The 15,279-nt window shown below is 39.4% G+C and overlaps 1 non-coding gene across 1 annotated transcript; it reads left to right on the plus strand.

Annotated features, from left to right (window-relative positions):
* The first annotated feature begins 13,043 nt into the window (after positions 1-13,043).
* TRNAQ-UUG (transfer RNA glutamine (anticodon UUG)) lies at positions 13,044-13,128 on the plus strand. Its single transcript has one exon. It is a non-coding gene; the product is annotated as a tRNA-Gln (tRNA).
* The last annotated feature ends 2,151 nt before the right edge of the window (positions 13,129-15,279 follow it).

A 15,279-nucleotide genomic window follows, 5' to 3' on the forward strand; every position in this document is an offset into this window, starting at 1 on the left:
AGGTCGACTTCTCAGGGAAATGCTGTCTCATGGATGCTTGTAGAATCAGAGAAGAGAGAAAGTAATTAATGAATTCCTAGTTCTGTTTCCAATCTGGTCCGGAGGGCTTTCCAGAGACCTGATTCCGAAGGGCATGTTTAGAGTAAGAATGATAGACCGAGAAGTCTGGTGAAACATTTGGATTATATCTTTACCCTGGTCATTTTCTGTAATGCCAAGAGATGTGTGTTGTTGTTGTTTTTCCTTCTTTGCGGAAGTGAAGATGATGGTCCTTCTCAAACTCAAGGAAGCTACTGAGAGCAGACCACATTGGACTTGCTCCGAGGTATCCTGGAATTCTTTTCAGTCAAGAATCTATCCCCTGTTGCTACCTCACCAAAAGGAATAATTCCACCAAGTAGAGAAAAAACCATTGAAGAGATAGAATACTCTTTTTCTATCCAATCAGGGCTTTTTCTTCCAAGGAAGGAATCCTAGGAATTTCTGAACCAAGACCTAAGAATAATTCTTGACCATTGACGCAGTTTAGATTGAAACTGTCAGTGAAGAGAGTGCTCTCCTTACATCATATGCTGGGTTTCCAATGGAGACCACTCGTGGCTTCTCTTAAACACATGCCAGGGGCGCCTGGGTGGCTCAGTCGGTTGAGCGTCCGACTTCGGCTCAGGTCACGATCTCGCGGTCCGTGAGTTCGAGCCCCGCGTCAGGCTCTGGGCCGATGGCTCAGAGCCTGGAGCCTGCTTCCGATTCTGTGTCTCCCTCTCTCTCTGCCCCTCCCCCGTTCATGCTCTGTCTCTCTCTGTCTCAAAAATAAATAAATGTTAAAAAAAAAAAAAAAAACACATGCCAGAGGTGGCCCACGGTTATCCTCAAGACCTACCTGTGCTTGGCACGGAAGGTAAGACACACTCGTACTTACCTGAATGCATTACGGTCAAGTATGTTTCATTATCTTCTCTCTCAAATTTATTCCTCTACAAAGGTTCTCTTTTAAAAAAAATGGTAACAACTCCCTCTCCCTGACCCATAGTTGGCTTGATAGAAAACTGTCATCAGCTCCCAGGGAGCCCACTGTGTACTCAGGAAGTGATAGCTCTTGGCAGCTTCGGAGCATCGTTGTTACTATTGATTTGTTGCTGTTTACACAGTAATGGAGCCCCAAGTATACTTGCATTTTAATTTACACATATTTTATATCTCTGCTATTAATCTTTAAATATCTTGAAGGAAATATTTATATTTGAGTCATCAATTTATCCTCCACAGCGTGTTGTGCTATATTTTACAGATAGAGGTAAAATAAATATGGTTTAAGTTACTGATGGAAGGAAACGAAACTCAGATTCATGACCTCAGAGAATAGAGAGGACAGTGTGGCTTTCTGTAGCTTCTTTCCATAGTAAAACTTCACTCTGTGGTAGTATCATCATTCTATCAACTTGGAGCAAAATGTTAGCTCTCTTACTTGGTCATGGCCATAAACTGTAACTGACTAATGACAAAAATCTTAGGTTCCATAGAACAAACATTAATAAAATATAAATGAATACTCTTACATTACAAAAGAAGTTCAGCAGGGCACCTGGGTGGCTCAGTCAGTTGAGTGACCAACTCGATTTCTGCTCAGTTCGTGATCCCAGAGTTGTGGGTTCGAGCCCCACGTTGGGTTCTGTGCTGAGTGTGGAGCTTGCTTAAGATTCTCTCTTTCCCTCTCCTGGTGCTCCTCCCCCCCAAATGAAAAATAAAATACATGTTAAAAAATAAGAAATAGATTAAAAATAAATGTTTAAAAAGTTCAGCGTCCATGATTATTTTGATTTTAATAATTTTGTGCAAATATTTGGGGAATGGAGTGTTTGGGAACATTTCCAGGTTGAAGTTTGTCCTCTGAATTTGTGTTAAGTTTCAAATGGTGTTGGAAAACACGTGGTGCAAAGTTAACCTCTGTTGCCTTTTGTGATTTGGTCATTTAATTCAAATTAGTGCCTTTCACTTGCTGTATGAGAAAAGGCTAGTTCTTTTTAAAATTTTTTTAATGTTTATTTATTTTTGAGAGAGAGAGAGAAAAAGAGAGAGAGAGAGACAAAGGGGAAGAAAGAGAGGGAGACACAGAATCCGAAGCAGGCTTCAGGCTCTGAGCTGTCAGCACAGAGCCAGATGTAGGACTTGAACCTATGAACTGTGAGATCGTGGCCTGAGCCCAAGTCAGATGCTCAATGGACTGAGCCACCCTGGTGCCCCAGAAAAGGCTAGTTCTTACTGTGCAGTAGAATATGGAGAGTATCTGCCATTATCCAGCTTGTTAATACATCATTTAGCACCTAAAACAGTTTTTTGAAAATGAATAATGCAAGCCTCCAGAATTAATGGAAGTAATAAGACGTGGTTCTATGGGAGGAGATAACTGCTCTGTCTGAATCGAAGACATTTGAAAAACTTAGAAAAATTCACTAAAAACTTTCTGTATTGCTTTCAAAAGGTGATACTGAAGTTTAACTGAAATAGTAAAAACACACCAAGCCCCACTAGACAGCATTCCATGGAAAGCTTTGGATTTTAAAATTCCCTTTTTCTCATAACCAAATGTAATTAAATTTTGTCATTCTTCAGATGATACCACCTATTCATCTAGCATAGCCACTTTCCTTCTGGAGAAAGCGCTTGGTTTGAATTACCCACAGATCTGAATCCTCAGCCCATCTCTGTGCTACCCTATGAATTCATCTTTTACTTTTTCCATGTATTCATAGTCTAGCATATATGATTATGTGTCTGTCACAGAATTGAAGCTTCACCAATCTTTGCTGAGTGGATTAATTCATGCTTAGCGTGACTTTGGTCGAGATTTCCTCATCGCTAAAATCAAATAGAGTGATGTTGAAGCTCCCTCCTACCTCTGTGCTTCTAACATAAGCCCTCTCCCAAATATCTATGAATATAAATCTCCAAGTATTTCAGACTAGAGCAAAGTAGGCTACCATTTATTATTACTATTATTATTATTATTATTTTATTATTATTTAAGGTGTATATTCACCTTTCATCAGTGGCTATTCACCTTTGGAGAAATTGGAGTAGGTGCATGACTTGTGTTTTCCATCCTTTTAATAATGATAAAGGCCTTTTCTCTATAAACCATTTTGCCATTAAGTCTCAGGTTAGGAATGGTTGAATATCAAGCAGAATCAGAGCCCTTATAATTATGTTTTCTTCTTGACCGAATTCTTATTTTTAAAACATAGTTCACGAGATGGCGTTTCTGTTTTGTTAGAGTTCTACTTACGTGTTCCTTTACCCTCACCACCACGTGGGTTTCAAAATCAGTTACCAAAATGACCTTGACTTTTAAAATCACAGTCACTGGCTTTCCACACTAGGGACACACTGTTCTGTAATAGCCCCTTTAAAATAATATCTTTTGAGGTTCAAGAAGTTCTCCTTTTGGCTTGGGGTGGGGGTAAATCAGTGGACTAACGTTTGTGCAAAGTAAGATCATGATGATGGAGGCGATCCCTAAAATAAGTCCTCTCTGATTTTCCTTTTAGCTCTTGACAAGCCCTTTATCTCATTCCTTTAAGAAAATATACACATGCACAGAGCCTGTATTTCCCCAGTTCTTCGTGTCTCGGATTAGAGAGTTCTCATGTTTTCAGAGGGGAAATCCTTCACATTGCCAAACTGTGCTGGAAACCGTGTGAACTGAACTTCCTTTTACTGAAGTTAGATGTTAAATCAGCTGCTAAGAAGATGCCAGGGCAAGTAAGCTGATGGTTAGATACAGACCCCACAGGTGAAGCTAGACTACCTGAGTACCACTCCTGACTGGTCTGCTGTCCGGTGGTCTTGGGCCTGGGCTGTCCACACTCTGGTGGTCTCATCTCTAAAGTTGAGTCGAGAATAGGATATATCTATTTGTGATTTTTTTAAATTGATTCGATAAATTGATAGATTTAAAGCATTGAGAATACTACCTGAAAGATTAAAGTATCTAATAATGGTTAGTTATTATTATAGTTATTATAATTATTTTGAAAAGAGAGCTTTGAAGTAATTTTTATTAGGCCCAATACCAATATACTTCCTTATCCAGCATGGTCCGGTGTTGAGTTCTGAATATTTGTTTCTTGGGGTAGCATATTATGCTACGATATTGACAGCATGCAAAATATCAGTGAGGTGTCTTTATGTAGGAAATGGCCAGATAGTTTCTATTGGTCCGGTGCTCTGACAGATACTTTCAAGGATACCCCCAAAAATAAATATCTAAAACTCAATACTGGGTAATGCTCAACAGGGAAGGGTATTGGTAGGATAGGTACTAGCAAGTTGACAGACATAAATTTGAACATTCAAGAAGTTCAGCAAAGCTGCAGCTGGATAAATGCAAAAAATATATACCTAGGCAATCCCAGTCTACCGCTAAAGGACAAACATAGAAAATATTGAAAGGACCCAGAGAAAAACAACAACTGCATAAAGGGAAACATTGACTCAAATGATCTCTGATTTATCCTCAAAATAATGGAGTCCTGAAGCTAGTAGAATATCATCCTTAGATGAAAACAAAAATAGAGACACTTTCCTATAAAAGAAAATTATAGGAATTTGTTACTAGAAGATCTGCACTCCACGAACTTTTAAAGGAAGTTTTTCAGATTGAAGGAAAATGGTACCAAATGAAACTGATTCTCAGGAAGGAATGAAGAGTCCCAAAAATGTTTTTAAAAATCCACACGAGGGGCGACAGTGTTCTGAGCCTCAGTCAGTTAAGCATCCGACTTGGGCTCAGGTCATGATCTCACAGTTCGTGGGTTCGAGCCCCGCATCAGGCTCTCTGCTGTCAGCACTGCTTCGGATCCTCTGTCCCCCCCCACCCCCCCGCCCTTCCCCTATGCTCTCTCGCTCTCTCAAAAATAAACATTTAAAACAATCCACAATAATGCAATATTTGTAAAACCTGTATAACCAGATACAAAAACAAAATGTTTTAATGTTCCCCCCTCACTGTTTTTGACTATGGCTGGAAAGATCTACACTATTGACCCTAAGTGATCTCCACCAACTCCCATGGCTTTTCAATCTCTTTCAGGAATTAAAAATGTCCTATTTACTTGACTTCTTAATTTCATATCCAATTAACACTCCCCCTTCCCCTTCCACTGCTGCCAGTCAGATTTTAGCTGACAACTGGGGGTGGGTGGATGAGTAGACTGTTCTTTACTCCTCTTCTTTCTCTTTTCTGTGTCCCTTTCTTTCCTGTTGTTGGACTGAAAGGGGAAGGTTGGATAAAAGCATCAAGCATCTTTTTATTAGCAAATGCCACTGTTGTCTTTTTAGGTTGCTCATGACACAGGCATGTAGCCTCTAGGCATATCTTAGGGCCTCTTTTGTAGGTATTCAGACTGTGGTCATGTCTTTGGCCTGTGTCACAGATATTCAGAGCTTGAGCATTTCCTGGGGCTTGTGAACCATCTCCTGGTATCTCATGGGCTGGTTCTGTCATGAGCTCTTGGGAAAACTCTTCACTTTTGATATTGATTGATACCACATTAGCTGCCTTTTCTAGCTAGGTATTCCACAGCCACATACTTCTGGGAAACCCCATTTGCCCAGGTTTTGTCTAAATATAGGACTGTTCATGACAGTGTAAGACTGTCTTCTTTCTTCTATGTCTTTCTAAGCCACAGAAAATCTCTCAGCCCGACTACTCAAAACTTGTAGGATTGCAGATTATTCTATTATTCTCCTGGGTCCTCCTTTCTTTGCTCAAGCATTTATCCTCACCCTCTGCCTTTCCTCTATTCAAGAGGACAGAGGGCAAATCCAAAGTCTCTTCCTTTTTTTCTTTTAATGTTTATTTATTTTTGAGAGACAGAGACAGAGCATGAGTGGGGGAGGGGCAGACACACACACACACACACACACACACACACACGCGCGCGCGCGCACAGAATCCGAAGCAGGCTCCAGCCTCTGAGCTGTCAGCATAGAGCCTGACACAGGGCTCAAACTCATGAACTGCGAGATCATGAACTGAACCAAAGTCCAACGCATAACCTACTGAGCCACCCAGGTGCCTCTCACAGTCTCTTCCTAAGTGGATGAACACTCAGAAATGAGATGCCAGTCTTTTAAGCCTTCTCGCTTGGCTGTAAAAGATGACAAAAGCATATTCCTATCCTACTACCATGCAGAAAAAGAGAGAAGGACCTCGGGACTCACTTCTCTATGCTGGTGACCCACCATTCCATGTATATCCTTGAGTCTCCTCCCACTTTGTGACTTTTGCTAAAAGATAGTGAAGGAAAAATGGCTGAGGATGCAGATTATTTTTGACTGTGTGTGTTTGAGTCCTAGGGAGCCACCTGGACCTTCCAGTGTTGAGTCCTTTTAGAGTGTAGTAGTAATCAGGTCTTCTTGCGTTCATCTTTGGACGTCATTCACTAATTCTGGGACAACAGGAAGGAATCTACCCAGCAATCTACTGTACAATTGCACAGATCCAAATCTCAATGTAGGATCCAATTCTTCTTTTTAAAAAAATCTCTTTTCTTTTGTTTTCTTTTTTTTTCTTATTTGGAAGGTGGAACAACACTGCACTTGTTTAGCATTTGGGGAAATTCTGAATTTCTATGTGTTGTCACTGATACTAGACTTTAACAATATATGCATTGTGTGAAGTTCAAGCTAAATGACTCCAAGAGCTCTTGACTATGGGTCCTATAACCTCTATGCTCTCAATGGCCAAGTTAATTGAAAATGTCCACAAGAGGAGTCATCCTGCTTAGGGTCAGTGCCAACATCTATAATTGGTTAACTTTGTGCCAATGGTTTTATCAATGACAAATTATGTACTTTATGCCCACATTTATGGCTTCACTGTGACCTGTGTTAATGTCTTCTAATCTGTATGCAGCTGGTCTTCTGAGCTCTAGGAAAAAAAATACACAATCCTCAAGTCTAATTCAATATGATCAAAGCTAAACCTATAATTTTCTTTCCAAAATATTCTATTTCCATATTAATTATCCATAAAATTCCATATATTATATATATATATATATATATATATATATATATATATATATATGTTATATATATATATCTTATGCATTACTCTCATGAACTGGTTAGTCTCAAGGAGGTTGATGGATAACAAACAAATATCCTCTAAAATAATAAGTAGTATGGAGAAGAATAAAGCAGCAAACAGAAGGTGAAGGGAGTGCTATTTGACATAAACTGGCCAGTTACGATAAGGTGATACCCATGTTAAGTCATGAAGGAACTACAGCAGCAAATCATGTGGATATCTGAAGAAGAGCCCTCTAGAGACAGGAAGCGGGCTGGAGCATTTAGGGAAAGTCAAGGAGGCAAGTGTGTCTGGAGCCTAGTGGACAAAGAAAGTGGTAGGGAGAGAGGTCAAAGAAGCTGTGTCAGATCACATATGGTCCTATAAGCTGTTGTAAGAGCCATGGCTTTTACTCAGGGTAATATGTAAGAAAATTCAGGATTTTGAGCAGAGAACTCTTTTTTGGTTTTCTTGTTTTTGATTATGTAAAAGAAACCATGGAAACGAATAGACATAATGAAGCAAAAGGATTCAGTACAGCAGAACACATTATAACTAAATTGTCAAAGTCAAAGACAAAGTGAGGCACTTGAAAACAGCAGGAATCTCTTGTCACTTGCAAGGGAACCCCCATAAGACTATCAGTGCATTTCTCCACTGCAGTGGATTTCTCTTTGCAGGCCAGGAGAAAGAAGAATGGAGTATTTAAAATATTGTAAAAAACAAAAACAAAAACAAAAAAACCCTGTCAACCAAGAATACTATACTTGACCAAAGCTGTGCTTCAGAAATAAGTAGACGTAAAGATCTTGAACAAACATAAGCTAAGAAAGTTCACCACCATAAGACTTACAAGATTTTGTTAAAGAGCATTCTTCAAGCTGAAAGAAGTTGCTACTTAATATTATAAAAACACATAAATGTGTAAAACTCACTGTTAAGGGAAATACATAGTAAAAGTCAGATTCTCTGATATTGTAATGGTGGTGCATAAATCACTTACAACTCTGGTTTAAAAGTTAAAACAAAATATTAAAAATAACCATAAGTATAATAATTTGTTATTGGCTACATAAGATAAATAAGATGTAAATTGTAATAATAACAACCTAAAAAGTGAGGGGAGAGGGAGAAGTAAAGGTACAAAGCTTCTGTATGCTACTGAAATTACATTATGAGCTTAAAATAGGATGTTTTGAGTGTAAGATATTTTATGGAAGCATCATGGTGCTCAAAAGAAAAATCTGTAGTAGACCCATAAAGCTTTTACCACCACAATAAGCCAATTATATCACAAAGGAAGACATCAAGAGGGAGAGCAAGGAATAGAAATCTATAAAACAGTCAGAAAACAACAAGATAACAATGGCAAATCCTTACCTATCGATAATTACTGTAAATATAAATGTATTAAATTCTGTAATCAAAAGATAGAATGGTTGAATGAAAAATAATAATAATAATAATAATAAAAAAAACAGGATCCAGTGGTATGCTACCTACAAGAGCCTTAATTTGACTTAAGGACATATGTAGGCTAGGGGTGAAGGGATGGAAAAATATTTCAGCAAATGATAACCCAAAGAAACAGAGGTAGATATACTTATGTCAGACAAAATAGACGTGAAGCCAAAAACGGTCTCCAAGAAACAAATTTCATTATATAATGATAAATGGATCAACTCATCAAGAAGATATAATAATTGTAAGTCTTAGTGCACCCAATATCAGAGCATCTAAACATATAAGGCAAATACTAACTGGTATGGAATGTAAAATGGTAGGAATGTAGAAATGTAAAATAGCGCAGCTAATGTGCAAAAAAAAACCAGTTTTTCAGATCTTCAGTAAGTTAAATATAGAATTACTATAGGACCCACCCATTCCATGCCTTGGACATGAAGAAATGTGGCCATTGTTTCCATGAAAGATTCAGAATTATAGAGTGTTTTCTCTGGGCTTACATATCTTATGGAAGACGAAACCGAGACTTTAGTTATGCCGGGGAACATGAGCACACAGCTGTAAATGATGGAGCCTGAGAGAGAAGTCACATTTCAAGACTCACTTTGCACCTAGCGCTAGTGATTAAGCATAAATCATCCCATAACATCGGTATAACTCCAGGTGGCTGTGATGTATTACAATGCAACAATTCAACCTGGGCTAGAGTAAAATAAGCACACCCAAGTGCAAGCCCTGCTAAACTCTAGTGCTTAAAAAAGAACAGATCCTAGCTCCGAGATGATTTAATGTCTTCTGACCAACATAAGCAAGTGTTATAGTTACAACATGCCTTTTCTGGCCATGTGCCTGAGTAGTCATCCTAAAAATAGCTCCTGACTCAAAACATATACCAAAAGATATCAAGTATCTTATATCATATATTGCTGAAGTCATACAAATAATGAACCTTGAGACTCCTAATTCAAGATGGATTTTGAAAGAAGGCACAGACCCACCAGGAGAAGGAAAATGGGAACAGAACCACAGCATTAACATTTTGGAAGCCGGGAAGCATTACACTTGTGATAATGGAATTCGCAGCCCCTAGAAAGGCTGGATCCTAAGCTGGCAGAAGGGAAAGCCAAGAAATGACCTTATTTATACAACAGAGCCCTGCCCCCCATACCCCCAAAAGCCTCAGGAATTTGTAGCATCAGGTATCTAGTAATTGGGGTAAATTTGGGGATAAATGTAGAGAAATTTGTTGAAATCGGTATGAGAAACAGTTAGAAGCTCCAAAGGCCTTCCTTCCTTCCTGGCAGCAGGCGGGAGGTTCACATCCTGAAGTTGTAACAGAGCCTCTGGCCTGGGCAATGCCAGGCTAAGTTGTTAGTTAAAATTTTACTGGGAGAACACACTCCGTGTTAAGAATCCAGCATTGTTCTCTAAGTCAGCTCTCAGAACGCTTGCAGCCAGGCCCATGAGTTCCCAGCAGGGTTTTGTAGGTATTTTGTAGAACCCAACCGACCAGAACAGTGTAGATACCGACACGCAAGGCTTCCCACTTGAACTGTTTTCTCACACCGCAGTAATAAAGTCCCACAAACTGGGTTGCTTAAACAACGGAAATTTAGTGTCTCATATTTCTGGAGTCTAGAAGTCTGAATTGAAGGTGTTGGCCGAGTTGGTTCCTTCTGTGGGCTGTGAGAGAAGAATCTTCCAGACCTCCCTCCTCGGCTTAGAGATGGCCGTCTTCTCCCCGCACGTCTCTGTGTCTGTATCTGCCCTGTTTGTGAGGAAAATAGTCATATCGGATTAGGGCTTGCCCTAATGACCCCATTTTAATTTTATTGTCTTTATAAAGAGCGTATCTCCAAGTAAGCTCACGTTGTGAGGTGCTGGGTGTCAGGACTCCCAACATATCTATTTTGGGGGCAGACCAAACCAACCCATTAGACCAAAAAAAACCTGCCGATCTCCATGAACATACACAAAGCTTCTGACCCTCCTATACTCTTTTTTATCTTCCTTACTTTTTAAAATCTTCTTTACTTTTAAATCTATATAAACAAAAAGACTGAGAAAATAAGCAAGAAAATAGATATGCAAGATTAAAGAAATAAAGAAACTTTCCAGCTAGATATCACAAGACATCGGCGAACAAAAACCAGTGTTCTGACTGAGTCAGGGTTTAGCAGCAGTTCTATTCCTACGTGGATTTATTTCATCTTTATAATAAAGAGCTGAGAAGCTTTGTTCATATAAATACGTAGAGGAGAATGCAAGAAAGTTCCTTGTAGCTCTTAATCGCATGAACTGTTACATATCAAAAAGCACATGTAGGTCTATTCCAAAATTTTTTTGAACATAAATTAGCCAACAATAGGATAAGATCCTCTTAAAATCTTGTGAAAAGCGGTATGAGCCACATATACCCTGCATCAGTTATGTTCTATAGTCATTAGTGTCATTTCTTCATGTTTTAAACTGTCCTTTGGTACTCAGGGAACTCTTATGTTTTGGAGCAATGTCCCATGATAAGATTATGAATGGATACACAGGGTTTCATTTGTTTTATTTTGCTTTAAATACAGAAACATTTATTTTTCTGCATGTATAGCTCTGTGAATCTCTAACACAGGCATGGATTCAGTTAAAAACCACAGCAGGAGGGAAACAGAATAATTGCATCAGCCTCTTCTACCCAGAAGCTTCTTTGTGCCGCCTTGATGCCTGTATTCGGGCTCTCTTCCCACACCTCCCTTTGCCCTTGCAAACACTGGTCTGCTCTTTATCACCACATATGTGTTTTTGCAGAATGTTATGATAATGCATTCGGATACTATGGAACCTTTTGAGACATTTTTTTGTCATTTAGCATAATGCCTTTGAGATCCGTATAAATTCAGCCCTTTGCATTGCTGAGTAGTCTTCGGTTGCATGGATATACCACATTTGTTTATCCATTCGTGCATATCCAAGGACATTTGGGTTGTTTCTAATTTGGGGCAATTACAAGCAGAGCTATTACAAATGGTCCTGTGTCGCTTTTGTGTGAACATAGATTTTCATTTCTGTAAGATAAATACATAGTAGTAGGATTGCCGGGTTGTATGTTAAGTTTGCATTTAATGTTCTAAGAAATGGTCAAGCCATTTTCCAGAGTGGCTATACAATTTTGCATTTATCAGCTATTTATGAGAGTTACCATTTGTCTGTCTCTTTACTATCTCTTGATATTGTCAGCATTGATCGTCTTAGTTGTTCTGAAAGGTTTATGTAAAAGGAGAAAAGAGTGATTTTGAAAGGAGAGATAGGAAAGGGAGAATAGCCTGACACCTCAGGGCACCTGGGTGGCTCAGTTGGGTAAGCATCCAACTCTTGATTTTGGTTCAGGTCATGATCTCACAATTTGTGAATCCAAGCCCCTCATGGGGCTCTATGCTGACACCAGGGAGCCTACTTGGGATTCTCTCTCCCTCTCTTTTGTCTCTCTCTGCCCACCCCCCTTTCTCTCTTTCTCAAAAATAAGTAAATAAACATATAAAAAAGAACAACCTAACACCTCAAAAATAGGTACCTTCTCAGGAAGATCACGGTAGGAAAAAAGTCTTGTGGAAGTTGTAGTGAATTGCTTCCATCTAAAGTGCCTATGCTCTGAGGAGACATTATGTATATCCTTAAGGGTAATTTTACCTAAGTCTGAAGATCTGCTCTAGAAAACTTTCATATATATGTTTTTAAAAAGTAAATGAATATTAGTGACTGGTAGGAAGGTATAAGGGTTCAGTCAGAGACTATTTTACCTGGGGTTTCAGTTGTCACATTTCACAGGCTCAGTTGTGGACACACCAGCATTTATTACATAAATCTCTATGCTTTTTTAATTATCAGAAATAGTTAACAAAATAGTTAAAAACGTATTCATCTCATCCTTTTCTTGTGATGTCAACTTTCTTTATGTCCACTAAATGTTGCAATACACCTCACCTCTTGTGTTCTTATTCTCCATGCAAGTTTCTAAATCTTAGTCTTGGTTTGGAAAAAAAAATTAAATACTGATTACAATTTCCAAGGCTGTTGATATTTTTTTATTTCCATACATTTATTTTTTGGTTTAGAAGACACACAATATTACTAAGAAGCCACCTTTTGAAGTTAATATTGTTGAACTCAAATGATAAATTCAGTGTACGAGATAAATTTTCAGTAACTATTCAGCAAACTCATGATATGTATGCCTAAACTGTTGGCTAACTAGTTCTTTATGACAAATGGACTAGGTCATTAGAACAGTTGCTAGAATTAACTCAAAACAATGATGCAGTGAACTACTTTCAGGCACAACAATGTTCTTTTTTTTTTTTTCCTTATCTGTATACTTTCTAGGGAGTTGGATTTCTTTGAGCATCATCACATAATACAAAAAACAATATAAATTAATTAGCTATGAAAAAATAAAATTTATCCCAGAAATATCCAGTTATTATTTTTACATTTTTAAAAAATATATTTACCCAGAGGCGCCTGGGTGGCTCAGTTGGTAGAGCGTCTGACTTTGACTCAGGTCATGATCTCATGGTTCATGGGTTTGAGCCCCACATCGGGCTCTGTGCTGACAGCTCAGAGCCTGGAGCCTGCTTTGGATTCTGTGTCTCCCTCTCTCTCTGCCTCTTCCCCACTCACTCTCTTTCTCTCTCTCTCTCAAAAATAAATAAACATTAAAAAAATTAAAAATATGTTTACCCAGAAGCCAATCTTTTAAAAAAATGTTTATTTATTTGTTTTGAGAGAGAGAAAGAGTGCTCATATAAGCAGGGGAGAGGGGCAGAGAGGAAGGGAGAGAGAAAATCCCAAGCAGGCTCCATGCTCAGTGCAGAGGCCGATATGGAGCTTGGTTTAACGAACTGTGAGATCATGACCTGAGCTGAAATCAAGAGTCAGATGCTTAACCGACTGAACCACCCAGGCGCTCCTCCAGCACTTTTCAGAATGTCTCCTCTTTCCCCCAAATGGATACATTTTTAGACGTAGTTGAACTTCCACTAACATCCGGGTCTTTGACAATCACCCGCAGAAATGGCACGAGACACCAATGTGTGGTGTAAATGCCAATAAAATTATCCTCGTTTCGCAGATGTTTAGATTTATGTGTATCAGCTCTGACTGTGAATATGTGTCTCCATGTATAATAATCTGGAGCAAAAGGATGAAAGCTGTTCTTAAAAGAAAAAAAAAAAAGGCATTCCGAATCTTTACTGTAAATTATACACTATACAAAATCAGCCCAAATTGTTCAAACCCTTGGACACTCACAGTGTTATTATGCTCGCTGCTCGGAGTGCTGTATAATTATCCCAGCTAACAGCCATTTGCTGGTGCTGATCTCCTAAGAAGAGGTGTAAGACTCACAGAACCAAAATAAGTACAGATGTGGGCCCCTGTTTTTGTTCTCTGACTCTGCATGTGAAAAACAACCACTTAATGCCCGGCTTTTTTCATTTTCCTAGTTAAGATGTTAAGCTAGACAGATCAAGTGGTTGCTTGGTAAATAAGGGTTTCAACGGCGAGCCGAAAGGCAGTGTCTCCAAAGCTAAATTCACTTAGTGGCAATGAACATGAGTTTCCCTGATACAATGAAGAGAACACACTTACTCTGTTGTATTCGTTCCCCCTCCTAAGCATGGGAAAAGAATTTTCAAAGATAGTTAGGCGTTTGGAGATCCTTTATCACAATGTATTATAGTGTCAGGAAATAATGAGGAAAAAGCAAGCAGAGGGGAGAGTGAGTGGATGAGACTCGTACTGTTGGAGCCCCCACCCTGGGGTTTGCACTGATGGATGGAAGAACTGGGGTATCGGGGAGGAAGTCGATGCAGAGTATATAAAACCTTCTCCCGAGAACATAAACCTCACTCTGCCAGCGGCTCCTCTGGGTCCTGTAAATCAGTCTTCACTCTTAACTGTGTCAATTAACAGTGCCCTGAGCGAGCCACAGGAGCAAAGCCGAGGAGCCAAAGAAACAGGTGAGTGTGTGGCAATTCTCCCGACATAATGGAGCCCAACCTAAATTACACACTTTATTACAATGGCATTACTAACCTAAATATCATTGCAGGTGATTCATTCCTATCATAATCATGGGGGAATCCTGAAAGTCAGCCCGAAAGAGAATTGGATCTTCATTTCTTATCGTTTGATTTGACACATCCTGCTCTATACGTAATAACAAGTTGAGCGTGTGTGGCATTTGCAACCCACCTCCAAGGGTGGTTCTTTTCAAGCCAGCCCGAATCAAAATGACCAGAAATAATGGACCTTTAAACATAGTTAAAAGGGGATTGCTAGGAACCAGGGTGTTTTTACCCTGCGCGTGTTTCTGAGTTAGTTACTGTGGTAACGAGCTAACAGGACAGTCCTCCACGGGCGGAATGAATGTAAGAGTCTGCAGCAGTGACCTAGATAATCCAGACAGACTGCCCACTTTTGCCTGGAGTGTCAGGGAAATTGTTCTAATTCCCCACTCGCTTTGATGGTGAGAGCCTCCTCCGTTTTCTTCAGTGTCCCATTAAAGCCTGGGCTCCTCTTGGTGGTGGACGGGGCTGAGTGTTCCAGTTGGAGCTCGTTCTCTGTAGCTCCGGCTTTGATTGCTATTGAACTGGATGGGGCTGAAATAATAACTCGGTTGCACTCACGGGAGCCATATGGCCTGCTCTACAGTCCAATCACTCGTGTGCCACTTAAAGTGAGGTGGTGTGAGT

Source organism: Panthera uncia (assembly GCF_023721935.1).
Source record: "Panthera uncia isolate 11264 chromosome B2 unlocalized genomic scaffold, Puncia_PCG_1.0 HiC_scaffold_25, whole genome shotgun sequence".
NCBI lineage: Eukaryota > Metazoa > Chordata > Mammalia > Carnivora > Felidae > Panthera > Panthera uncia.